Below are 26,417 nucleotides of genomic sequence, written 5' to 3'. Positions count from 1 at the left end.
TTTATGGAATCACTGAAATTTACATAAAAATCCCTAGCTCTAGGTTTAAATCAGCATTCATAGCCTTAGTGCATGCCCAAAGTTTTCAACATATTTGCTTAAATACTCACATAAAACTTTAGGGTTAAAAGGCACAAATGATAATGTTAGGGCAGTCCTTTAAATTTATAGATCAGAGTAAGTGATGTCCCAGGGACACAAAAGTAGATGACAGCAGCAATAGATGAGAAGTCAGGAATCTTAGCTCAAACTGAGTTCTTGAACTATGCCACGCTACCACTTTATAAATCCTTCACAGTTGGTCTTTGACCAAGAGAATACATCGAAGGTGGATAGTAAGAGGCATAACCACTGCCCCATGTAGTAGTTTTAGAATGTTGACCCTTGTCAGATAGGGCTCCATATAATAAAAAAGACATAAAATAACTGTGAGGGAATAATGATCCACTGATAACAATATCTGGATACTGCTAACACAGACCATATTATTTTCATTGAAAGAGTTACTTCTTTTATCAAAGATATCACAGACCTGATCATTGAATTTGACCAAAAAAACCTGGAATTTTTTAATCCTGGTTTGTTCTGAATTTTAAATTTATTTTTAATATGCACAGTTAATTATTACAAATTTCTAAGAAAACACCATTACTGACTAAACCATTCCCTATGCTACACAGAGGTAGTGGGAAGAAGAATGTCTATTTGCTGAGTATTTTTAACAGCCAGATTCTATTACAAAGTATCAACAATCAGACCTTTCATTCTGTTTAAAAGAGCTTTTTTCTCAAATTGGGGATTATCATATGTGGAATGAGGGAAAATCAAAGAAGTTTGGGGGGATTCATTACTCACGTTCATAGAGCCTTTATTAGAATGCTTCCAAAACTTTCTAGAGACAGAATTCCATCTTTTGACAATTAAGAATAAAAGGAAGGACTTCCACATATCTATGTAATATTAAAGGCACCACCTGCATAGTTTATAATCTATACATATTTACACTGATTAATGAACCTGCCAACTAGAATAAATGAAAATAATCAGAAATTACATTTATGAAATAACATTACATAAAACTTGAAATAATGAGCACATTAAACTTATTTGCCTAAATGTCTTTATCCAGAAGAAGAAGAAAGAGGAAGATGAGGAGGAAAAGGAGAGAAATGTATAGAGAAGAGAGCCCCAGATCAGGAAGCTAAAGATCTGAGACCTGGTCCTACTTCCAGTGCTTATTAACGGTGGAGATTTGAATGAGCCAATACCCTCCTGAAGCCTCTGTTTCTCCCTCTGCCACTCTGTCAAGGCTGCTGTAAGTGAGTGTTTCTGCAAAACTACAGTGGGTCTCCTGGGGAGTGAGAATTGGCTGTGTCTAGTCTTCTCAGGGAAGTGTGCAACCTGCTGTACAGGATCTGCCTGAGATGGTCTTTGTCTCAGGGTTTTGCGTTCATCATATCCTGGGAAAATGATGGCCTGGTCACACTAGATGGCTGCCATTCATCATAAAGCCCCACCCCAAACAACATTCTTTCATACAAAAACACAATTAAACAAGCAAAAAACTCTATAGGCAATTTGAATACATAAATCTCCTCCTTCCCTGGCCTCTGCCCAGAGCTGAGAACCACTGACTTAGGTGACGTCTACTTAGGGTTGAGTGCACGTACAAGAGTAGAGTTAATCGGCCGGGCACAGTGGCTCATGCCTGTAATCCCAACACTTTGAGAGGCTGAGGCAGGCGGATCAAGACCATCCTGGCCAACACGGTGACCCCATCTCTACTAAAAATACAAAAATTAGCTAGGTGTGGTGGTGTGTGCCTGTAATCCCAGCTACTCGGGAGGCTGAGGCAGGAGAATTGCTTTAACCTGGGAAGTGGAGGTTGCAGTGAGCCAAGATTGCGCCACTGCACTCCAGACTGGCGACAGAGCAAGACTCCATCTAAAAAAAAAAAAAAAAAAAAAAAAACAGTAGAGTTAATTATCAAGAGTACTTTCTGGATAAAATATTGATAAGGTCCTAGGAGTTGCTTAAGACATACTATGTGGTTTAAGGAATTCATAATAGCAGAAGTCTCCATTTATGTAACAACCAATGGAATAAACAGTACAAAAAGTTTCATAATCTAAGAAATGTACCATTTTTATTAAAACAATTGTCTCTAAATTACTTTGGCCATTTCTAATTAAAATTAATTCAAATATGTTTCATCTAATATAGTGTAGAGATTTTACGTGTTTTTATTGCATGCTTAGAACACTTGCAAATTCAGTAGGTCTAAAATATAATTTTGACCTTTCCTTAAAGCATACATATCATTGTCAAATCATCTGAAAGAAAATCTGAAGCATAAAAAAGGAGAAAAAAAATGACTTTTTGAATGAAAGAGTCCTTTTTTCATTCAATCAGCAAAAATTCACTTTTGCCTTTTGTAACCATTTTGGAAATTTAGTTGACTAACTAGGGTTAGTGCAATTCTCTACATTTTTATGTTTCTTATCTAATTTCAAGACAAAGGCAGAAAAAGGTTGTGTCTGGGCACAGCTGCAACACACAGCATGAAATGAACCCCAGCAGAGTGGCCTAGTCACCAAGAGCAGCCAGCACATACCAAATTGGGAGTGATTAATGCACGATGTACCAACTAGATAGTCTAATTAAATAACAGTGGTTAATTACTAATTAGTATGTGACTTATGTAGATAGAAGTACTTAGACTTGTCAGATGTTAAAAAGAACATTGAAAAAATCAAAACTCTGTCATTTCAATGATCTATTTAAAAATGATGCATCAGAGGTTTTTTTGCTATCATTTGCCTAGCCAAAACACACATTGAAGAACCTGTTGTCTCTTTCTAAAACAGATGTCCTTATTCTATTTAAATAATAACATTACCTTTGATGTCATGAAAGACTATAAAGCCTAAAATGGTATAATATTTTGAAGTGGTGGAGAGGGTAACATAGTGTCTAATATCCATTTAAACACCAGTATATTTGAAATATATCATTATTAATCAGCTGGATATATTTCGTTCTTACTTCTTACATGCTTATCAAGTGCATACTTAGAAAGCCCTGGTTTCAGCTAAAAACCCCTCTAGTTAGCCAATCCAGTGACAAGCACTCAGAATACACAAAGCTATTTTCCAAGTGATTCATGGTCCCCAGTCTTTTGGGATAAGAGGAGCGCCAGCAGAATCCGATCCTTGCTTTTAGAGATCATGTAAGATTTCTTTCCACAACTGTGAGACTTGGTGGGTTTGGGTGTTTTCCTTTTTTGGCATCTATAGAAAAAAATACCATCTGTCTCCTCATCACCGAAAAAAAAAAAAAAAAGGAAAGAAAGAAAAGGAAAAGCTTGATATGGCATAGTGATGCCAACCTTTACTTTCAATTATTTATCACCTAAAACACACACACACACACACAAACACACAGGCTTCATAAATAATGCTTTCTCCTTTTGTGAAAAGTGTAGGTGGAAATACTACATGTATCCTCCTAAATGAGCAGATCAGACTGATCCTCATCTTTACTAAACATTATTTTTTCACAACCTCATCCAAAATCCAACTAATCATACCTTTCCCATCTCCTTGGTGATAGTGACACATTTGCCACCTTAAAACAAAAACCCATAAACAAAAGATAACACTCTAAAGTCCATGACACATTTGCCTGAAAGGAGGCTTAAGGATGGAGGGACTATTATATAATTTATCAATTTATATCTGTGGCCAGAATAACACTCATCAGAATCATCAACGATACTTAATTAAAATGCACTTTTCTGAGTCCCACCTAACACCTCACAGAATCTGTATTTTTGGCGGGCACCCAGGTAATACTGATGCAACCTAAATTATAAAGGTGGTTTGTGGGGCTCAGGGTACTCCCCCAATACTTTGCATCATCCACAAACCTTCAGGCACTCTGTTCACCATTGACCTCTGCCTTCATCCCCATTAGCTCTTAAAAGATGAAAGAAAACTGTGACTTTGTATTTCCACTAAAGAACAAAGGGAAGTGTGGCAAGAAATCAGGGCAAAGAATTAACTGTCAAGTCATGTATTATTTCCTATCTAGTTTAAGACACTCATTGATTGAAATGTAGACTTACGTAGTGAAAGCCCTAGAGAAAAAAAAAATTAAATAATCCCAAAACAGTAATTAAGTTTGGAGGAAGAAAGCTGAAGAAAGAAAGAGGAAAGGGGAACCATTCCTAGGGCAGGTGGGACACAGGGAGAAAGGGAGACTCTGCTGTGGCCATAGGGATGGTCCCGTTTCCACCTGGGAGGTGAACTGAGTGAATTCCCAAAGTTAGGTCTGCAAGCGAACAGTGCTAAATTACCCTTGCTAGCTTGGAACTAGGAGGAATGGCTTCACCCAGAGGCTGGGACTGGCTGGATATCTGGCTGCCTTTAAAGAAAAGGGAAAGAAGCCAAACATGCTACTGAACAGCACCAGGAGGAGAAGCAGCAGTAGTGAGAGGTAGTGGACATAAGAACAAAGCAGCCAGGTGGGGTGCAGGGGAGGCAGAACCGTATGAACCCCACTCCACTAAAAACTGAAGGGAGTTGGGAGGAGGGGGTAGTGCTATCAATCCAGTCAACGGGGGTGACCCACAGATTAACAGTTTATTCCTGGGTATTTTGTTTTATTCTTGTTTTTGAGACACAGAGATTGTAACTCTGTAATATTTCCAAGTTAGTGGGTTTTTGTAATTAAGCCAGTTCCCACCAAAATAAAACTCTCTACATCAAAATATTCTTAAATCCCATTATATCTAAATGAGTTGTATAGTCTTATTTGTTGTTTGGTAAATCCCATTATATCTCAATGAGGTGTATAATATTTGTTTTTGTTATTATTGCTTACCTTCACATAACAAACAAACCTGTGTCATATATATATTTAACAGACTATTAGGGGTCAACTTGGGAAATTATTATACTACTACTTATTTTATTGTTTCTATTAGGAAAATACATTCTGAATCCTGAATTTTTAAGAGTTAATTTATAAGCACATTTTTGGATCAGTACATGTGGGTAATTGAGGACTTCCTGTACAACCAAATTCTGGCAAGTTCTAGCTCCTATAGGTATCTTTGCTACAAATGCTTATCCACAGTGCCCTCTAGCGGTTTTAATTCTCATTTCAACATGGACAAAAAGAATTTGAGCAAAAGCTTTTCCACCTTATGAGATGAACGTATGCATGTAAGTCTCAGAATCACACAATCCAAAAATTTTAAGTCCAAAAAATAAGAAGAAATCTTATTTGAGCATATTATATATTTAAAATCAAAAATCACTGATCACCATGACACAAAAGAAATATGTTCTTCATGGAATTGATAAATAAAAGCCTTCCTGGGTTTTGTTCTTTTTCAGTTAAGAATATCAATATGGATACAATGACTGACTTAAGACTTCTAATTTAAATTTTCTTTTTCACTTATTTTTTTAAGTCCATCATCCCCTCTTTTAGATGATACACTGTTCTTGGACAGATCTTGTAGATAGCACGAGTAATAATAGCCAAAGAGGAAAAAAATTTCCTATGGTAAATACATCATCTGTGTCTCAAATCTCTGATTTATATATTATTACTGTAGCCACCATTTCTTTTTCTAAACCGAGTTTGCTAAGGTTTTTCAGGTACCTCTCAACAAATAAAATCTCCTAAGTGAGGCCAATCATAGAAATTACAGCAGGCTTGTGATGTTCTCAGGCTAGAGGCAAGGTAGTGTGCCTTAAGCTTAATTAAATGATACTATTTTCACATACTGATCACAGTATTTCACAGAACATAGAAAAAAACAGTACAACAAATAGAGGTTATAAGGAAAGATCAGAGTAAGGAGAACAAAGAAAATGTAGGAAGAAAGAAAGAAAAGTGTTAACATAAAAGCACAACATCAAGGGGAAAAAAATAGCAGTAACCAAAAGATGGGAGACACCAGTGTTCATTTTCCTTGCTACATCTAGGTGATTAACCATATAGTACAAGGAAGTACACCATCTGTGGAACTGGGTAGTGTAACGTATCTTTTGATTATGCATAGATCTACTTATACTTACCAAATAATAGCAGGTTAGGAAGTTTGGAAGAAAACAATGCAGTGGTTTTCAAAGTGTTATCCCAGATTTAGGAGCATCAGCATCACCTGGGAACGTGTTAGAAATTCTCAGGCCATACCCCAGCTATTTCTACCTCGGGCTCATATCCTCTCTGGAAGCAGACACTTCATGTTAGGTCATGAGAAGCTCAGCTCCTCAGGCACCTGGCCTACAGTCATCGGCCTCATCTTTCAATCTCATCTTATCCCCCTCATCCTAACCCCAAGGCCTCATCAGGTCTGCGGAGGGATCAGGTCCATACCACCCTCAGTGAGAAAGGGAAAATGATTCTGTTATTCTCTGCACCACAGTGGGGTGACTGGAACTCTGTAAGGCTGCCATGGCCCCTCTACCTGCCATGGCCTATCTACCTAGAGCCACTTCAGCTGTATTGCTTTTGTGCTGCGGGGGACAGGGGGACTTCTGAATATGGCTTCCCACTGCCCAGGCTTCACCGTGAAAAGGACACAAGTCTTTCCTTCACTAGTCCACAGTTGTATCTGAGGTGTCTATTGTTCTCCCTATGCCCCTCCCTTGAAAGTTGGTTGGGTTTCAAACCCTTTTTCAACTTCCAGTTTCTAGTCCAACCTGTCAGGAGCTTAGAAGTTGCCACTCCATCCTAACAGCAAGCAAAAAGCTGAGTGATCTGAAAAATCAACAACTCTTCTTAAATCTGTCAGTGTAGGGAAAACCCTATACCAAAAATTGGAGAGACAGACAGGCAAATACAGAGAACCACAACTTACCAAAGGAGGAATTCATGAGCAGAAACCTCTTCAGGAACCAATGCTGAGGTACAGAAGCCTGAGCTGCAATTGATAAACTGATAGAGGCTCGGTGTGGACAAGTCTGAGAGCTAAAAACTCCAGGGAACCCAGCCATGGAGGACCCTCACACTTCTGTGAGTCTTATCTCCAGGTCCTCACAGCGACTATCAGAGAAAAAGTCCCCTGTGCTTTCAGCAGTGGGGAGGCAAGAGGAACCATTTGAAATATGAAAGAAAGGATATTCTGTTCTTTGCAAGGCCAGCCCTCCAGAGCCTAACCTCCTGGAATTTTATCAGAGCCTAACCTACCTGGGGGAAGGGAAATACCTAAAGACCACTCTAGCCATCATATCCAGCCTAAGTTGGGGAGAAACTGTGAAGCACTGGTGAAGTTCAGAGCCCAGGGCCACAGGCTCATTAAAAGTCTGAGACTTGGACTGGGCGCAGTGCCTCACACCTGTAATCCCAGCACTTTGGGAGGCTGCAGGCTGATCACTTGACCTCAGGAGTTCGAGACCAACCTGGGCAACATGGCAAAACCCCATCTCTACAAAAAATACAAACATTAGCTAGGGTGTGGTGGTGTGCGCCTGTAGACCCAGCTACTTTGCAGGCTGAGGCAGAAGAATCGCTTAAGGCTGGGAGGTTAAGGCAGCGGCAGCAAGCCCTGTTCACGCCACTACTGGACACGAGCCTGGGTGACAAAGTGAGACCCTGTCCAAAAAAAAAAAAGCAAGAAAGAAAGAGAAAAAAGAAATAAAGTATGATACCTAATCAGAGGACTACAAAAGACTTCCCCTCCCCCCACACCCTACCACTGCACCACTGAAGGCCTATTTACTGCACTTCTTTCTACCCAGTACATCACGTCCTCCTTTCAACAAGAAATTACAAGGAAAACAATTATAAAGCAAAAACCCAAGTTTGAAAAAACTGAACTGATATCAGAACCAGAGTCCCATATGCCAGGAATGTTGGAATTGTCAGACCAGGAATGTTTAAAAATTATCATTAATATGCTAAGGGCTTTTATCGAAAAAAATAACTTGCAAGAACAGATGGATAACATAAGCAGAAAGATGAAATTCTAAGAAAGGATTTTTTTAAATGCTACAGATCAAAACAAGTGGATCAGAAATGACAAATGCCTTTGATGGGCTCATTAATAGATTGGACATGACCAAGGAAAAAAAATCAGAACTTTTGTTTTTGAGAATATGTCAATAGAAATCTCCAAAACTAAAAAGCAAAAAGAAAAAAAAAGCGGGCGCGGTGGCTCACGCTTGTAATCTCAGCACTTTGGAGGCGAGCGGGGATCACAGTCAGAGATCGAACCACAGTGAAACCCCGTTCTACTAAAAATACAAAAAGTTAGCGGGTGTGGCGGTGCGTAGCCAGCTACTTGGAGAGGCTGAGTAGGAGAATGGTGAACCTGGAGGCGAGCTTGCAGTGAGCGAGACTGCGCCACTGCACTCAGCCTGGCGACAGAGCGAGACTCCGTCAAAAAAAAAAAAAAAAAAAAAAAAGAAAAGAAAAAGGAATATATAAGAACCATGGGTTAACCGTGAAAGGTATAACTATGTGTAATGGGAATATCAGAAAAAGAAGCAACAGAAAAAAAAAAAAACAGAAACAATATTTGAAGCAACAATGACTGATAATTTTTCCAAATTAATGTTAGACAACAAACCACAGCTCCACGATGCTCACAGAACACCAGGCAGAACAAGTACCAAAAAAAGCACATAACACCTGGGCATATTGTATTCAAACTGCAGAAAATCAAAGGAAAAAAATCTTAAAAAAAAACCAGAGGGAAAAAACCACCTTACATATAAAGGAAAAAAGATAAGACATATATCCAACTTCACCTCAGAAACCACACAATAAAAAGAGACTGGGGTGAAATACAGTGGTCCCCCTTACCCACGGTTTCACTTTCCACAATTTCAGCTGCCCTCTGTCAACAGTGGTCTGAAAATATTAAATGAAAAATTCTACAAATAAATAATTCATAAGTTTTAAACTATGCACCATTCTAAGTAGTGTGAAGAGGTCTCACACCATCCCATTCCATCCCTCCTGGGAAGTGAATCATCTCTTTGTCCAGTGTGTATATGTTTAGATGCTATAAATGTATATAGTCACTTAATAGCCTTCTCACTTATCAGAGAACAGACAACAAAATGAAGTTTGGTATAACACCATAAGATATTCTGAGAGAGAAACTATGTTTACATAATTTTTATTACAGTATATTGTTACAATTATTCTATTTCATTAATATTATTAATATCTTACTGTGCCTATCTTATAAAATAAACTTGGTCATACATATGTATGTATGTATAGTAAGGAATATATTTATATTACTCTATTTTCACATTGCTGATAAAGACATACTCAAGACTGGCACGAAAAAGAGGTTTAATTAAGTTACAGTTCCACATGGCTGGGGAGGCCTCACGATCACGACAGAAGGCAAGGAGAAGCAAGTCACATCTTACATGGATGGGAGCAGGCAAAGAGAGAGAGCTTGTGCAGGAGACCTCCTCTTTATCAAACCATCAGATCTCATGACACTTATTCACTATCACAAGAGCAGCGACAGAAAGACCTCTATGTATGATTCAATTACCTCCACTTGGGTCGCTCCCACTACACATGAGAATTGTGGGAGTTACAATTCAAGATGAGATTGGGTGGGACACAGCCAAACCATAACAATAGTATATACAGGGCTTGGTACTATCCTCAGTTTCAAGCATCTGCTAGAAGTCTTAGAGTGTATCCCCTACGGATAGGAGGGACTACTGCAATAAAGGGTTGAGAGAAAGGAACTCATTTTTTTCTAGAAAAAAACCTAGAATTCTCTACCCTCTGAAATTATTCTTCAAAAGTGAAAGAAAAAGACTTTCTTAGGCAAGAAAAAAGTGAGAAAATTTGTTGCTAGTAAACCTATCTTGCAGGAAATGTTAGAAAAAAGTTCTTCAGAGACAAGGGAAATGATATAGGTCAAAACTTCCAATCTTCATGAAGGAGAGCATTGTGAAGGAACAAATGAAGGTAAAGTAAAGACTTTTGTTTCTATTATTCTTAATTGCTCTGACAATTTGTTCAAAATAACAAGAGCAAACATGTATCTGATTATGTATGCTCATGTGTGTATGCTTAGGTATAGTTTTGTATAAGTAAAACGAATGATAGCAATTATACAAGCAATGAGAGGGAGGAATTAGGAATATCTTATTACAAGGTACATGCACTACCCATCAAGTGGTACAGTGTTATTGGAAAGGGGACTTGGATTACTTATAAATGTATATTGTAAACTCTAGGACAAACAACTAAAAAGTAAGAAAACAAGTATGGTAATATTCTAAGGAGAGAATACAAAATCATATAAAATACTCAATTTAAACCACAAAAGGCAGCAAAAGTGTGAAACACAAAAACAGAGGCAAAGAACAAGGGCAATAAAGAGAAAATAGACAGACATCGACCAAGGAATAGTGAATCCAGGTAAGGTCTCTGGGAGGTGGAGGGATAGAATGGGAAAACTGATCTTCCAGGGCCCCTTCCAAGGCTCCCAAAATCTTGGAGCTTCACTTGCCAGGCATAGTGCACTTTCCTGATACTGCTTCCCCATGTGGCACAGGAACAGAGAGCTTCAATACCCACAGCAGCAAGGAGACACAGCAACAGACAGTAGTCAAGCTGAGGAAGAGGAAAGTGGCCTCCAGGGAAGCCAGAGCCGACTGAAGTGATCTTAGGAAGATCTACTCATTGATGTTGTACCAAACCTGATGCACCCTCATTTGTCAGAAGTGGCCCCAGGTGGGTGTCAGTGTCACACGCAGGGTTAAAACTGTTCCTAGAACAAACAGTGATGAGAGCTGAAGGCAGATGTATACTTGAACCCCCAGATGGGGGCTATGTGGGAGACTAATGGGTCTGTGAAAGAGAACTCCAGTCCCAGTAAGAAATACACTACATAAATAGGGTATCTCGGCCTCAGGGTGCTCATAGGCACTTCCAGACCTTCTGATATAATGAAGCAACTGGAATGCCAGAGGCTATCAGCCTACTTCAGAAATTATGCCATCAGTGATTGAGGCCAGAGATCCACTCAAAAGAGTAGATCTTGGAAATACTGATGTTAGAGCAGTTCCTGACCATTTTGCACAAGGATACCCACAACCGGGTGCAGAAGCATCATCTACAGAATGTCAAAACAGGCTCTGGTCCTGGTGAAACACTTGCAAAGAGAACCTGGTCAAACAAAGAATAAGGTCACAGCCCATGAGCTGGGAGAGAAGGCAGTGCTCCTGGGAGGAAAAGCAGTGGCCCCAGACTTCAAGTGTAAACCAGCAAAGCCCCAACCAAAGGGTGTGTTCCAGAAAGAATGCTGGAATATACATGGGTACTACAAGAACAGCTGGGCTGGAATACTCACAAAGAAACCCAGCCTGTATATGAAAGAGTTGTGTATGCTCGACAGGTTTTAGCCCGTTCTGAGCAGAAAAGCACCAAAGACTGGAAGATGGCATCTCAGCTCATCCTGCCTGAGTCCCAGAGTTTGTTGACATTTGAAGAAGTGGCTGTGTATTTTTCTGAGGAAGAATGTCAATTATTGCATCCTCCTGAGAATACAATGTTGTAATGCAGAGTATCTATGAAACTGTCATCTCTCTAGGGTTAAAGCTAAAATATGACACTGGAAATGATCATCCTGTATCGGTTTCTGCATCAGAAATACAAATGCTAGGATGCAAAATATCAAAAAAGACCACAATGCAATTGCCCAGAAAACAACAGGCAGGGAAAATCATGGTGATATACACAAGGTACAGAAACAGCATTGAGCTTTTCCAAGGAAGTAAAGAAACTTGCCACTTGTAAACAAGAGCTTCCAAAACTTATGTGTCTCCATGAGAAACACCACACAGGAGAGAAACCTTTTAAATGTCAGGAATGTGGGAAAAGCTTCAGTTAGCCCTGATCTTATTAAGTAAACAGAAAACCTGTAAGTGTCGCTAATGTGACACAAGGTTTAGATGGAGTTCAGATCTTAGTAAGCGCTACATGACACATCAAGGAGTAAAACCATATAGATGCTCATGGTGTGGGAAAAGCTTTAGTCATGACACAAATCTACACACATACCAAATAATTCATATGGGAGAGAAGTCCTTTAAATGTCATGAATGCGGAAAAAGATTCATTCAGAACTTCCACCTTATTAAACACCAGAGAACCCACACAGGTGAACTGCCTTATACTTGTATCATATGCAGAAGAAACTTCAGTAGGCGATTGAGCCTTCTTAGACACCAGAAAAGCCACAGAAGAAGGAAGCCATGTCCAGTGTCTCTAAACTGAGGAGTTACCACATAGAGCTTCACCTGAGAAGTGATGAAAGAATACAAAATTATGAGACATTCGATGATAGCAATCTGTCATCAATAGAACATCTGGGAGGGACAGATCTTATGTTTCACAAAAAGGAATCTAAGCTGTCTTATTCAGTATTTCATCTTCAGTGCCTAGCACAAGACTTATACATAATAAGCATCTTATAAACAAAAAAAATGAAAGTATAGCTATGAGATATCCTTACCTATCTATCTATATGTATGTATCTGGTTATTCAAAGCTTCCCCACCCTCAGTCATCTAAATTCTTCCAGTATCAGGTGTTTGACAGATATATAACAGTCAAGACTTATTCTTTATACTTTGTCAGGAGAGATGGAAAGTAAGAGTACTTGGGCCCTCTAAAGGGAGCTCACAGAGAATTACTAAGTTAGAGACAGTATTAACAGCTATCATTCAATCTGGGAGGCAGTCTTGGTCCTCGTCCAGGTATCTGTTTCTTTGTAAGAAGCACAGATAAGTGGTGAACGGTCTTTTTCTGACTTTCATTATGTGGACTGGATGGAGGCTTTTCGAACTGGTGCCATACTGCTGCAGGGCCTAAGGGGAGGCCTGTATTTATGGCTGATCAGCTACAACTTTATTAGTCCATTTTCATGCTGGTGATAAAGACATACCCGAGACTGGGTAATTTATACCGGAAAAAGAGTCTAGTGGACTTACAGTTCCACGTGGCTGGGGAGGCCTCACAATCATGGCAGAAGACAAGGTGGAGCAAGTCATGACTTACATGGATGGCAGCAGACAAAAAGAGAGAGCTTATGCAGGGGAACTACTCTTTACAAAACCATCAGATCTCATGAAACTTATTCACTATCACGAGAACAGCACCAGAAATACCAGCCCCCATGGTTCAATTACCTCCCACTGGGTCCCTCCCACTACACATGGGAATTCTAGGAGTTACAATTCAAGATGAGATTTGGGTGGGGACACAGCCAAACCATATCAATACTATTTAGAGGGCTTAGTACTATCCTCAGTTTCAGGCATCTACTAGAAGTCTTAGAATGTATCCCCTACAGATAGGAGGGACTATTGTAATAAAGGGTTGAGAGAAAGAAACTCACTTTTTTTCTTGAAAAAAGCTAGAATTCTGTGTCTTGTGAAATTGTTTTTCAAAAGTGAAAGAGAAACAAAGACTTTCTTAGACAAGAAAAAAAAGAGGAAATTTATTGCCAGTAGACCTATATTGCAAGAAATGTTAGAAAAAACTTTTTCAGGGACAAGGGAAATGATACAGGTCAGAAACTCTGATCTTCATAAAGAAAAAAGGTGCATCCTCAAGAAATAAATGAACATAAAATGAAAACTTCTTTTTCTTATTCTTAATCTGACAATCTGTTCAAAATAAGAGCAAAAACATATTTGATTATGTATGCTCATATGTATATGCTTAGGTATAGTTTTGTATAAGTAAAACAAATGATAGCAATTATACAAGGGATGAGAGGGAGGAATTAGGAATATTTTGTCATTATGAGGTACATGCACTACCCATCAAGTGGTATAGTGTTATTTGAAAGGGGACTTGTATTACTTGTAAATGTATACTGCAAACTCTAGGACAAACATCTAAAAAGTAAGAAAACAAGTACGTCTCTAAACTGAGGAAAGTTACCATGTAAAGCTTGACCTCAGAAGTGATGAAAGAATACAAAATTATGACACTTCTAATGATAGAAGACTGTCATCAGTAGAACATTTGAGAGGGATACATCTTATGCTTCACAAAAAGGAATCTACGCTGTCTTATTCAGCATTGTGTCTTCAGTGCCTAGCACAAGACTTACACATAAGGAGTATTTTATAAACAAAAAAAATGAAAGTGGAGCTATGAGATATCTTTACCTATCTATCTGTATGTACGTATCTGGTTATTCAAATCTTCCCCACCCCCAGCCATCTAAATTCTTCAGGTATCATGTGCTCGACAAATATAATGGTCAATACTTAGTTTCATTATTGATTCTTTGTGAGGAGAGATGGAAAATAAGAGTACTTGGGACCTCTCAAGGGAGCTCATAGAGAATTACTAAATTACAGACAGTATTAATAGCTATCAATCAATCTGCATGGAAAACCAAGCCCAGGCCTCAGGGAATTTTACTCTGTAACAGCAAGAGAGGATTCAATGTTTGCCTTGGGAGAAGTGCCCCATTCTAGTTGCTTCTCTCCTGAGTACCCACTACCACAATGTCTTCTGTCAAGGAATTACAAGTAGCAAGGGAATGTCTGGATGCAAGGACAGACCTAGGTACATTGCAAGCACTTCATATCTCTCCTCTTGCTGACTCTGTCTACACAGACATATAAAAGGACATGAAGAGGAAGGCAGTCTTGGTCCTCAACCAGGTATCTGTTTCTTTGTAGAAAGCAAAGATAAGTGGTGAATGTTCTTTTTCTGATTTTCATTATGTGGACTGGATGGAGGCTTTCAAACTGGTGCCATACTGCTGCAGGGCCTAAAGGGAGGCTCATCTTTATAGCTGATCCGCTACAACCCTACGTATTAGTCCCTTTTCATGCTGCTGATAAAGACATACTCCAAACTGGGTAATTTATATAGGAAAAAAAGGTTTAATTGACTTACAGTTGCACATAATTGGGGATGCCTCACAATCATGGCAGAAGGTAAGGAGGAGAAAGCCATGTCTTACACGGATGGCAGCAGGCAAAAAGAGAGAGCTTGTACAGGGTAAACTCCCCCTTACGGAATCATCAAATCTTGTGAGATTTATTCACTATCATGAGTATAGCATGGTAAAGACCCACCCCCATGATTCAATGACCTGCCACTGGGTCTCTCCTGTAACAGATGGGCATTGTGGGAGTTACAATTCAAAATGAGATTTGGGTGGGGACATAGCAAAACTATATCACCTATAACACCCTCTATGTCTGAATACTCTGCAAGAAGACCTGGAGATTTTGCAAAACTGATTTATTGAGAATGGCAAGGACAGCCCTGTGACCTCTTAGCCTTGGTGCATAGTTAATACCAGGAGGAAACATCCTGAAGTGTCAGAGCAAAATAAGGCATGTGACCCCAGTCAGAGCAAGGCTGGATGGAAATTGTTTTCTGATGTTATTCGTTTTCTTCTTTTCCCTATTGGCCAAAGTGACTATTTCTTATGAAAAGATACTGTGATGTCAAAGGAAGTTGGAAGGTATGGATTTATGTCAGATCCTGGTTTATAATGTTGGCCAAGGCTTCTATATATTTAGTATTTCATAAAATTGTACTTTTTAATGAAAATGACATTTCATGTTAAATTTAGACATTAAACAAAACTTTGTTACCAAATCACCCAGAAATGGCCAATGTTCACTTACGTGAAACAGAGGTCATCAGGTATTTTTCCTACCAAGAATCCGTTCTAATCTTGTTTTCAAATTTGTAAAATGAGCATAATAATTCCTACTTCCTAGGGCTACTGTGAGAATTAAATGCACACATGTGAGCATGCCTGACAATGACTGGCCACAGTAGATGTTTCCTAAACATTTGGAACGTTCTTCATTCTTCTTTCAGCTAGTTATTAGAAAATAAGCTTTGTCTACTTGTCCAGCTTTTAAGCATCCTTCATTAATGAGTTTTCCCACATTTCTAGCTGGTATTTAGGCCCACTAATAATGGTCAGAATGGTAGCCTTCTGCATGATATTTCTTTCTGGAGGTGCTCCTCTCTAGTCAGCCTGAAACAATACACTGATGTTGCAATTCAGCTAGGTATACTGCCCATGAGTAACAAAACCAAAATATACTAGAAACCCCCAACTTGAGATTCCTGAAAATGGAGGGGAGGTGATGGCTAGGGGTGGAATTTTTATAGATGATATTTATGCTATTAGGTGCATCCTCAAGCCAATAAAGTGGAAATGAAAGAGGAAAGAGGTGACTGTATAAAATGGCCACTAAAAAGAATGAAAGTGCTAAGCCAAGAGGAGGAAGTCATCTGGGAGGAAAGGATCTCATTATATTCCCAAAGGCTGGAGACTATGACTGCCCCACCATCATCCCTACAATGATCTGAGATTATGCCCTTGAAACTAAAAGGGGAAATTCAGCTTCCTGCAGAGGGCTCCCTTCTCTTTGTGTGAATCCATGTTTGCTAGCATCCTGGATAGCTGCTAGCATACCACCATTCCAAAGAATGTATTCATGTAGCTTTTAGAAAGAAAGGAAGTTAACTCAGAAATTCAAGGATGTACTAGATCAATGGACCCAGCAGTTATTGCTCCTCATGAGAATCAGCAAAGTCCCCAAAAACAAGTCAGCAAAAGAGCACTCCATTTTCCCAAAGCTGCTTACCCCTGTTATAATCCCTGTTAGCTTCAAAGCTTATCATGCAGGTCCATCTACACTGGCATCATTACCAGCAGGGTTCGAAAGCAGGAAACATGGTTCTATTTGAGATCAATTATTTATGGCAGGTGGCAGGAAATGATTACCTTTAGATGTGTCTGAGCAGAAACAGAGAATTGAGATTTGTTATTCCAAGTTCAGATACTCCACCATCATTTGAATACAAGGGCTCCAGGAAGAAGCATATTCTCATCCCTGAGGTTGTAGAACAGGATCAGGATGTCAGGGCTTCTGACTGACTCATTAGTGCCTAGTCTGCCCTTTCAGCCCTCTGACACAGTCTCCCAGGGCCACATTCCCTATGCATCCTGACTACTCACGTCATTTCCTTGCCATCTTAGAAAACGAGAAAAAACATATGTCCATGGAGACATACATGGGCAGTAAGGAAAGAAATGGCAAAATGAGATAAAGGAGAAAGATGTCATTCTACTGCATTATCTGCCCACCACCTCCTCAGCACATGGCTAAGAGACATAAACTCCATTGCCTTTCTGAGGACACAAGAGAAAGACAGCATACAAAAGCTCAGGAACTAGAGAAATGGACAGATTATTCATGCATGGGACAGAGTGAAGAGGCGGAATGCTCCAACTCCAGATCCCACAGGCAGAGATGGAACTGAAGACCTGAACCAAGTGTGACGGGGTGTGGGTTCATATTTCAGTCTCCCAGAGAAGATGGGCTGAGCGGAGAAAGACAAGAAAGGGTCTGTGAGAGCAGAGGACTGCAGGCTTTTTCCACCTGTGTGCATTTGTGAGGACTGAGGTTGGAAGTCAGGAATTCCAGCAGAATCCCATTGTTTGCGGTGGCTGAGGCACAAGAGCATGTGAGTGGGTCAAGCCTACCCTGTGCTAGACTCAGGTCTCCACCCTTCCCTCCCAGCAGACAATGACATGGCTTCTACCCATGGACTTTTTAAAGTTTCTTCCAGCTCTTTCTCCACTCCCAAGAAACCTCTTTCTCCTTCATTGCCTTGTTCCCTCTGCCACAAGCCAATCCTGCTCCTACCACTTTGCCACTTCCATTTTCCCAGGGCGGTAGAGGAGGAGGGGCCCAGAGGCAGGGCCTAGCGAGTGTTACTATGTTTCACTGTTCCCAGAAGAATGGACACAATAACTGAGAATGGAGGCAGGGTTGGGGAGAAAAGAATAAACAAAAAGGAATGATGGCCTAGTCTTTTGTCAAGTAAGTTAAAGGCCCTCCTTGCTACCTCCTTTTTATTCCTTGAAAAACAGTAAATGGCAGGTAGGTGGGCATGGCAATGACCACGTTGGGGAGGAAGCTGTTTCTCATTTAAAGGAGGGAGCCACCTACAAAGTCCTGTCCCTGGCTCAACAGCAAAACCCTCCCATTCTCATTCTTGTCTTCTTTGCCTTCCTCTTCTCCATCCATGCTGCCCGCTCCCCGCTACCACTGTGGGTTCAGACAAGGGACACTGGTGTAGAAGGAAGAAGGGACAGCGAGCCAGGGAAACTCTCAAGGATCAATAATCATGAGATATGAGGGGAGAGGTCGGGAGCCATGTTTGAGAGCAGTAGAAGGACAATGTCACCCTTAGATCTGGACAACCCAGGGAAAGGAGGGAGGGAAGGAGGCCAGGTCAGCTTTGGGAAGCAGTTCTGCTCCAGGGCTGGGAGTTAGGGATGAAGTAGGGAGGAAGAGCTAGGCAATGCCTAGAAAGATTTCCCTTGTCCATCCTCAGGCTCTGGGTATCTCAGGGTGAGACTTTGGATGACAAAAAGGAACTGACCCCAACCCGAGAGCTGCAGCAGACACTTCAGAGGGACTCTGAGTTCGGTAGCAGAAGATCTCATCCCTAAAGGGGGTTGTCTCTTCAGGTTGTACCCATGCATCTGCCCATCTCCAGGCCTCCATTAGGGAGGCCCTCAGCTTCCATAAAAGGGGTTATTCCAATTTTATTTCTTCACTTTGGGCCCATTCTGCTGTAAGTGACAAGAGTGTAAAGACCTTCTTTTGGTGGCATTCTCTATGTTGAAGCCTGGTGCAGGGGTTCTCTTGGCTATCTCCTATAAGGCCAGGAATCCCTTCTTAGGATGGTCTGGGCTTTTTGTTGTTCCTCTTGGAGGGTTCCAAACCTATTTTCTCAGGATATCCCCTCAGCAGAGGTTTCACTCCTGAATTCTTTAAGAAAGAGCTGGCCTGTTAATAGGGGGTGCCATGTCCTCCAGAAGCACTTCTTGTCGCTGTATACAGTCTGATTGCCCTTCCTCTACCCATTCTGAAGCAGGAGAGTCACAGGAAAGGATGGACACAGGGAAATTTCCCTGGAAAGACAGAATCCTCAAAACATCCCAACTTGACATTTCTGTGCCACATATTCAGTAATTTTTCTCAAATACAACGGTCACAATGTCACTCTTCCACTCGTAAAGCTGCAACAGCTCCAAGTTCCCACACTCCCTCCTTCAGCCTCAAGGCCTTACTTCGCCTTGCCCCAGATGTTAGCCACTCTCTCTCCTCTGTTCCAGCTCACATATACTTGATGCTGAACCAGGCTGTGAATCTGTCTTCGATTATACTTTGTTTTTAGCCCCTAATATCGCCTCCCGACCTGTCCAAATCCTTTCTTCGGTATCACATCCTGTTTCCTCCTTGTAGCCCCTGCAAGCTCACTTCACAGTGTCCTCTTAGAACAGCTTCTGAAATCCAGAATTTGATTAAAAACCTATCAGTGGGTCCCTGTCCCAGAGTTTCTACTTCAGTTGGTCTGGAGTAGGGCCAGAAAACTGGCATTTCTAACAAGTTCTCATGTATGCTGATGTTCCAGCAACCCCACTTTGAGAACTACTATCTTAGAGCACCTCTCGTGTACTTTCTCTAGAGGGGAGGGGTTGCCTTAGAAGCCCAGTAATTCTACCAAAGGCTGGCCCAGAGCTAGGTATCCAAATACACTCTCTGAATAGATGGGCCTGACCATTTTAGGGTTAAATGTGAACTTAATATGTACCTTATTTTCATCCAACTGGCAAATCTGCACCAATAATTAAGAGTGGGTACAAAATCTCCATATGTTCCCTCAAGGTAGAAGCTTCCAGTGCCTGTCTTCCTAATTTTCCTGATGTCTCCAGGACTGCCAGAAGCCTGGTCTCCTTGAAGACCTCTGGGTCTCCATGAACAGGAACTCATGAACTAGCACGTCTCCCATTTGCTTTTCTGGGCCCTTGCACATCAGTCACCACAACTTCAAAGCTGAATACATAGTGAGGACCTCTGGGATCTGGTGGCCTCTAAGGGTGGAACTGACCTAAACACCCAGGAATCATCTCTGTAAACTGGTTTTTCTCTTTTCTAGTGCTGTGTCTCCTCCACTTTGCTACCTGTTGGCCCTCTGCAACTCAGCCCATCTTGCACGCTGTCCCCTCTGAAAACCGACCCGGGAAGAGGTCACAGAGAAGCCTGAAATGATGTAGCAGGGAAGTGCAGGGACCTACTTCTCTCCAGGGAGATACAACTTTCTCTGAGCACTCTTAGCCCTTGCTTAATTCTGGAGGTGAGCAAGGGCTAGATCCTTCCAGTGTCCCGGAGGTACAGTTGACAGTGTGATGAGGAAGACTCAGCCCAGTTGCCCAGGCTTGTCCAAAGTCCACTGAGAAAGTTGGGGCTCCCTCTAGTGGTTTCAGAGAGTCCTCACCTCTGGGGCCTGCAGCTCCCCAGCCCCTGCAAGTCAGCAGCTGCACAGGTGTTTAAGACCCAGAGAGGCCTCTGCAGATGCAGTCTGGGGAGCAACTGCTGAGAAGTCCTTAATCAGCTGTCTTCAAACAAGGGTCACTTGCCTCTGGGAGTACACAAAGACTGTCCTGGGAATAGTGGGCATGAAGAATTCTAAAGGAATCTATTTTCAAATCCTCAGCTCCATACGTACTTCTTCCCGAGACTGATCCAAGAGAAACCTCGAGGGAGGTTCTTTCCTGCCTTCCTTTCACTAACCTTTTCCACCACTTTCTCCTTCCCTGAGCTTACCCGGGTACACTGCCCCAGAGTTTACTGCCTCCTGGGAGCCAAAGGGGCTTTCAAAACATCCTAGCCCAGGAAAGGAGGAAAGGCTGGGAAGGAAATCCTGCATAGCAAATAATTTCCTGTGTTTTCCTTTCAACAGAACTGAAGAAGGACTTCACAATTAGTCAGCTGATCATTGAGCAAAATTGATGATAGTTCAGGATTTAATTTGTGCCATATAACTCTAAAGGAAATCTAAAATTTTGAATGACCTTATTATTATAAGAAAATTCCTTTCATTCCCATTAACATACCATCTCTGAAAATAAGAAGTAGAGATACAATTGGTGGTGAGCCAAGCTTTATTCTGGAAATAACTAATATTAATTCATGGTATGAACTAATTTCAAAAATCCATCTATATCCAGCCGGGCACAGTGGCTCACATCTGTAATCCCAGCACTTTGGGAGGCTGAGGCGAGTGGACTGCTTGAGCTCAGGAGTTTGAGACAAGGTTGGGCAACATGGTGAAACCCCATCTCTACAAAAAAAGAAAAACAAATGACAAAAATACTAGCTGGCTGTGGTGGCGTGTGCCTGGAGTCCCAGCTACTTGGGAGGCTGAGGTGGTAGGAACACTTCAGCCAGGAGGGAGAGGCTGCAGTGAGCCAAGATTGTAACACTGCACTCCAGCCTGGGCAACACAGCCAGACTCTGTCTGAAACAAACAAAAACCATCTGCATCATTAGAAGTGGGATTTTTAAGAAATTTTAATTTTTCTTCATAATTATTTAAATGTATAATATTTTTCTGGTTTGATCAAAAGCATTTAATAACTGTAATAGCTCAGTCAGAATAAACATAGCACTTAGCCTCCCGGTCACAAGAAAGTTTTTTCTATTTATATGCATTTTTAAAAGAAACCTTTATGGAAGCATGACACACAAACAGGAGTATTTAGTGTAAAGCTCAGTGAATTATTACAAAGTGAACATCCTTGTAATTATCATCCAGATCAAGAAAAATAACATACAGCAGCATTCTAGCATTCTAGGAATGGAATGACTAGAATATTGACATATCTTCACCTTCTTTATAAACTGCCAAAGTGTTTTTCAAAATGTACCAATTTACATTCCGAATAGCAGTGTATGAGGGTTTCCTTATCCTTGCAACATTTGAAATAGTCTTTTTCATTTTAGCCTTCCTAGTGAGTGAACTGTAGTACTGTGTTTTGGTTATAATCTGTATTTCCTTGATGATCAATTAAGATGTGTTTTCATGTGTTTGAGTATTTGAATATTCTCTTGTGAAGTGCCTGCTAAGTCTCTTGACCATATTTCTATGTCTATCTTTTTTCTTACTGATTTGTTTGATTCTAAATTTGAGTTGTTAGATACATATACTGCAAATATCTTCTCTTACTTCCTGGCTTGCTGTTTCACTCACTTAATGATGTCCCTTGATGAAGGGAAGTTTCAAGTTGTAATGTAGTCCGATTTATCAAATATTTTCTTTCATTATTAGTGCTGTTGGAGTTCTAGTAAAGAAATCACTGTATACTCAAAATCATGAAAATAATTTCCTGTGTTTTAATTTTCCAGTTGTATTATTTTACCCTACACATTTAGACTTACACTTCATCTGGAATTGATTTCTTAAATAAAATGTGATATATCCAAAATAAATAAATAGAAAACAGTAGCAAATATGGTAGATATTAACCTAACTATATCAATAGTCACTTTAATGTCAATGATATAGAAACAACAATTAAAAGAAAGATTATCAGGGTGTATCCAAAACCAAGACTTAAATATATGTTGTCTACAAGAAACCCACTTTAAATATAAAGACATATAGATTAAACGTAAATAGATAGAGAAAGATAAACTACAATAACACTAATTAAAAGAAAGTTATATTCTTGACGGGAGCCCTGACAACATTTCCAGTCCTTGCCTTTCCCTCTGCCAATGTCTGGATGATCTTGTTTCTGTAATTCCCAAGCAGTAATTTAAGTCCTGTGCTTGCAGGCAGAACCACTATCCTATCTACAAAATAATCTAGGTATTGCACCAGTTGTGAGGGATTTTTGCTATAGATCTTACCTTCCCTAATTGATTCCATAGCGCTTTAAACACTGATTTTGACTTCTAGCCTAGCAGCCACACACACTCTACTAGACTAGTAAGAACACTATCTGTTTATCTCCCTCTCTTGCCCTATGCAGTTGTGAGAACCAGCTCTATCACAAAATCTGGCATAAGCAGTAATATTAGCATGAGTGCATGCATGAACTTTAAAAGGAGATTGAACTGGATTCACATCTGGGCATCACCACTTACTAGGTATGTGATCTTGGGAAAGGTCAGAAAAGCTCTCTGAGGCTCAGTTTCCTCTTATATAAAATGGAGAGAACCATTAACAACAATGGCACGTCAATAATAAGAATGGTAGTAGGAGACAAAGAGGAGGTGGGCCTACAGGGCTTTATAGTAAAACTTAGATGAGATAATATTGATTTGCCTAATTCATGCCAGGCCCATGCAAGCACTCAGTAAATATAATGCCAGTGACAATGGTAATGATGATAATGAAAATGAGAAATTACAGATTCTATATATGGTGTTCTACGTAAGGTGTTCTTATTTTTAGAACTTGAGGGGAACAGAATTGGAGGATGCAAAGGAAGAAGGAGAAAGAAACCAGTCACCTTTAGCAAAGAAACTGATAACTAGTCCCAGTTAAATATGTAGTCTGAACTTGATGGACAGGGTATATATTGAAAGTAGAAGTGGAGATATTCAAGTAGAAAAAAAGGAAGATCTCCTTACTGTTTCTTAAGTCCCCTGTCCCTATACCAAAAAAAATAAGAAGAAAAATGGAAACAAAACTAAAACAAGCAGGTACCTATGCATCATTTCACCTGTTCTTGCTGCTATTTCTGTTGGAGAGAACCACATGGAGAGAGAAGTTCCAGAAATACTCTGCTTCAAGACTATGAATCTTAATAGTTGCATATGCAGGTTTTGGAGTCAAATATATCTGGGTTCTATGTCAGTTCTACCACTTTCCAGCTTACCTAATCTCTCAGGGCCTCAGATTTTTAATCTTTACGCTTCTAAAGCAACTGTATTAGAACATTTTGTAAAATGCCACAGAAATCCAACTCAAACTAGCGTCAACAAAAAGAATCTACTGACTTAAGACTGAGCCTCCAGAACAACTGGAATCACAGGCACTGTCTGGATACTTTTTCTGACTCTTATATCTGCTCTCTGTATTGTCAACTTAATTTCCTCTTACTAACACCGACAAATATGCCCAGTGAAAGTTCCCACTGCTTCAGCTACCAGGGAGGTTCCAAGTTAAAATTTTTTTCCTAAGGTAGCGCTCCACTAAGCTCATTTTGAGTCAAGTGCCCATCTCTGATCCAACTAAAGATTGCCACTGGGATATGGTTATATAAGAAGATGGCTGCTCCTATAGTAACCATAGTAGACAACAGAAGAAAGGATCATGCTGGGAGAAAATCCCACAGACATTCACTAAATTTATTTATTTATTTTTTTTTTTTTTTTTTTTTTTTTTTTTTTTTGAGACACAGTCTTGCTCTGTGGCCCAGGCTGGAGTGCAGTGGCGTGATCTCAGCTCACTGCAAGCTCTGCCTCCCGGGTTCACACCATTCTCCTGCCTCAGCCTTCCGAGTAGCTGGGACTACAGGCGCCCGCCACCACGGCTAATTTTTTGTATTTTTAGTAGAGACAGGGTTTCACCGTGTTAGCCAGGATGGTCTCGATCTCCTGACCTTGTGATCTGCCCACCTTGGCCTCCCAAAGTGCTGAGATTACAGGTGTGAGCCACCACCCCCGGCCAATAATATTTCTTTAAAATTTTAATGATGCGTTTCAGTGAAAATGGATTCATTAACTTTTAAGTGAAAATGAAATAAAACTGTATCTAGGAAACAATCTCAACTTTAGAAAGTGTAATATATACCAAAATCACTGTAAGAAAATGCACTAAAACATTGTGTTTATCTTGAATAACAGAATCATGAATAACTTTCATTTTTTCTAAATGTTTTACTTGTTCTATATTTTTTCTTCAATAAGCTTGTATTACTTTTACAATCAGCATGAAACAGTAAAAGATTTCTGTTGTCATTTTTTTTAAATATTACCTATATTTGTTTCAGGTTAAATTCTGCAACACATTAAGACAGGCTCATACATAACCCTAGTTAAAATCCAGGGGAATGAGACAAAGTTCTACAAGCTTTCTTGTGACTTCTACAGTAACTGTGAAAGTTGTCCAGAGAATATATGAGTTTATTTGGAGACAGAACTCCAGAACAAGGAGTTTTCAGAGATGACTCATTAAAATCACATTGGTTGTTAATTTTATAATCTGGCAATTTATCATATTACTGTTATTGTTTTGCTAATGTGCAGATTATTAGTCTGTTTTCTTATAGCCTGTGATATCTGATCATTCAGTATTCCACAGATCATATAAAGTCCAGATCACTAGCTAGCATTATCTAATGGGAGGGAGGTGAGAGATGAAAGACTACATATTGGGTGCACTGTATATTGCTCAGGTGATGAATATACTAAAATCTCAGAAATCACCACTAAGAACTTTTCCATGCAACCAAACACCACCTGTTCCCCAAAAACTATTGAAATAAAAATTTTAAAAAACAAGAAGACAAGTAATCACTAGCGATGGCTTCTTTACAGTGCTTCAAAGAGTATGGAGAGAGAGTTCCAATCTATCTGGTAACAACAATGTCAATCCCTGTGTAAACACTAAGGCATCTAAAATCAATCACCTTTAGGAGATAACAGGTTTTACAAAAGGTATCTATTCAGAGGGAAAAAAACCACAGGCTTCAGAGTCAAAGTTTAAAGGCCAGTTTTGCAAGCTCTGTGGACTTCAGCAAATTCCTTAATTTCCTTTTTTTTTTTTTTTTGAGACATAGCCTCGCTGGAGTGCAGTGGTGCAATCTCGGCTCACTGCAACCTCCACCTCCTGGGTCCAAGCAATTCCCCTCCCTCAGCCTCCCAAGTAACTGGGACTACAGGCACGTGCTACCACACCCGACTAATTATATTTTAGTCGAGATGGAGTTTCACCATATTCGCCTGGATGGTCTCGATCTCCTGACCTTGTGATCTGCCCGCCTCAGCCTCCCAAAGTGCTGGGATTACAGGCATGAGCCACCACGCCCAACCGAATTCCTTAATTTCTGAAGCTTCAATTTTCTCACCTATAATAAAGATAATGCTTCTGACATATAAGATTGCTGTTGGATTGGATGAGATAACACATGATATTCTCATTATCACATGTAGTGCTTCTGGCACACAATAGGCACTCATCAAAAGTTCACTTCCTCCTTCATCTCCCATCGCAATTCCTCTTCCCATTCCAACGAAGACCATTTTCCATCAAACATAATATGTTAAATAAATAAATGCAAAACATGATTTCTCCTGAGCATATATATTCACTATGAGAAAAGGATAATTATAAACCTTTCTTTCAATTAATTGAAAAGGAACAGTAGCTACAAAATACACTACTAGATAAAAAAGAAAAAACTATATAAAATGTTTGGACCATGTAACTATTGCTAATAAACAAAATCCTGGATTTTACTACTGTTTTGTTGATGTTGTTTATTTGCATGTTTGTTGGTTTTGCTTTCCAATCTCTGATCCTCCAAAATAACAAAGCTTAAAGAT

At 40.0% G+C, this 26,417-nt stretch overlaps 1 protein-coding gene and 1 pseudogene across 1 annotated transcript in view; one reads left to right on the top strand and one right to left on the bottom strand.

Annotated features, from left to right (window-relative positions):
- The window catches only part of TMEM117 (transmembrane protein 117), a 556,036-nt gene that overhangs the window by 375,151 nt on the left and 154,468 nt on the right, over window positions 1-26,417 (bottom strand). The window lies entirely within an intron of this gene.
- On the top strand, window positions 266-12,279 carry LOC105740476 (annotated as a pseudogene).

This window comes from Nomascus leucogenys, chromosome 11, assembly GCF_006542625.1.
Source record: "Nomascus leucogenys isolate Asia chromosome 11, Asia_NLE_v1, whole genome shotgun sequence".
Taxonomy (NCBI): domain Eukaryota; kingdom Metazoa; phylum Chordata; class Mammalia; order Primates; family Hylobatidae; genus Nomascus; species Nomascus leucogenys.
Note: the sequence above shows the minus strand (reverse complement) of the source record. Positions and strands in the feature narration are given on the sequence as shown.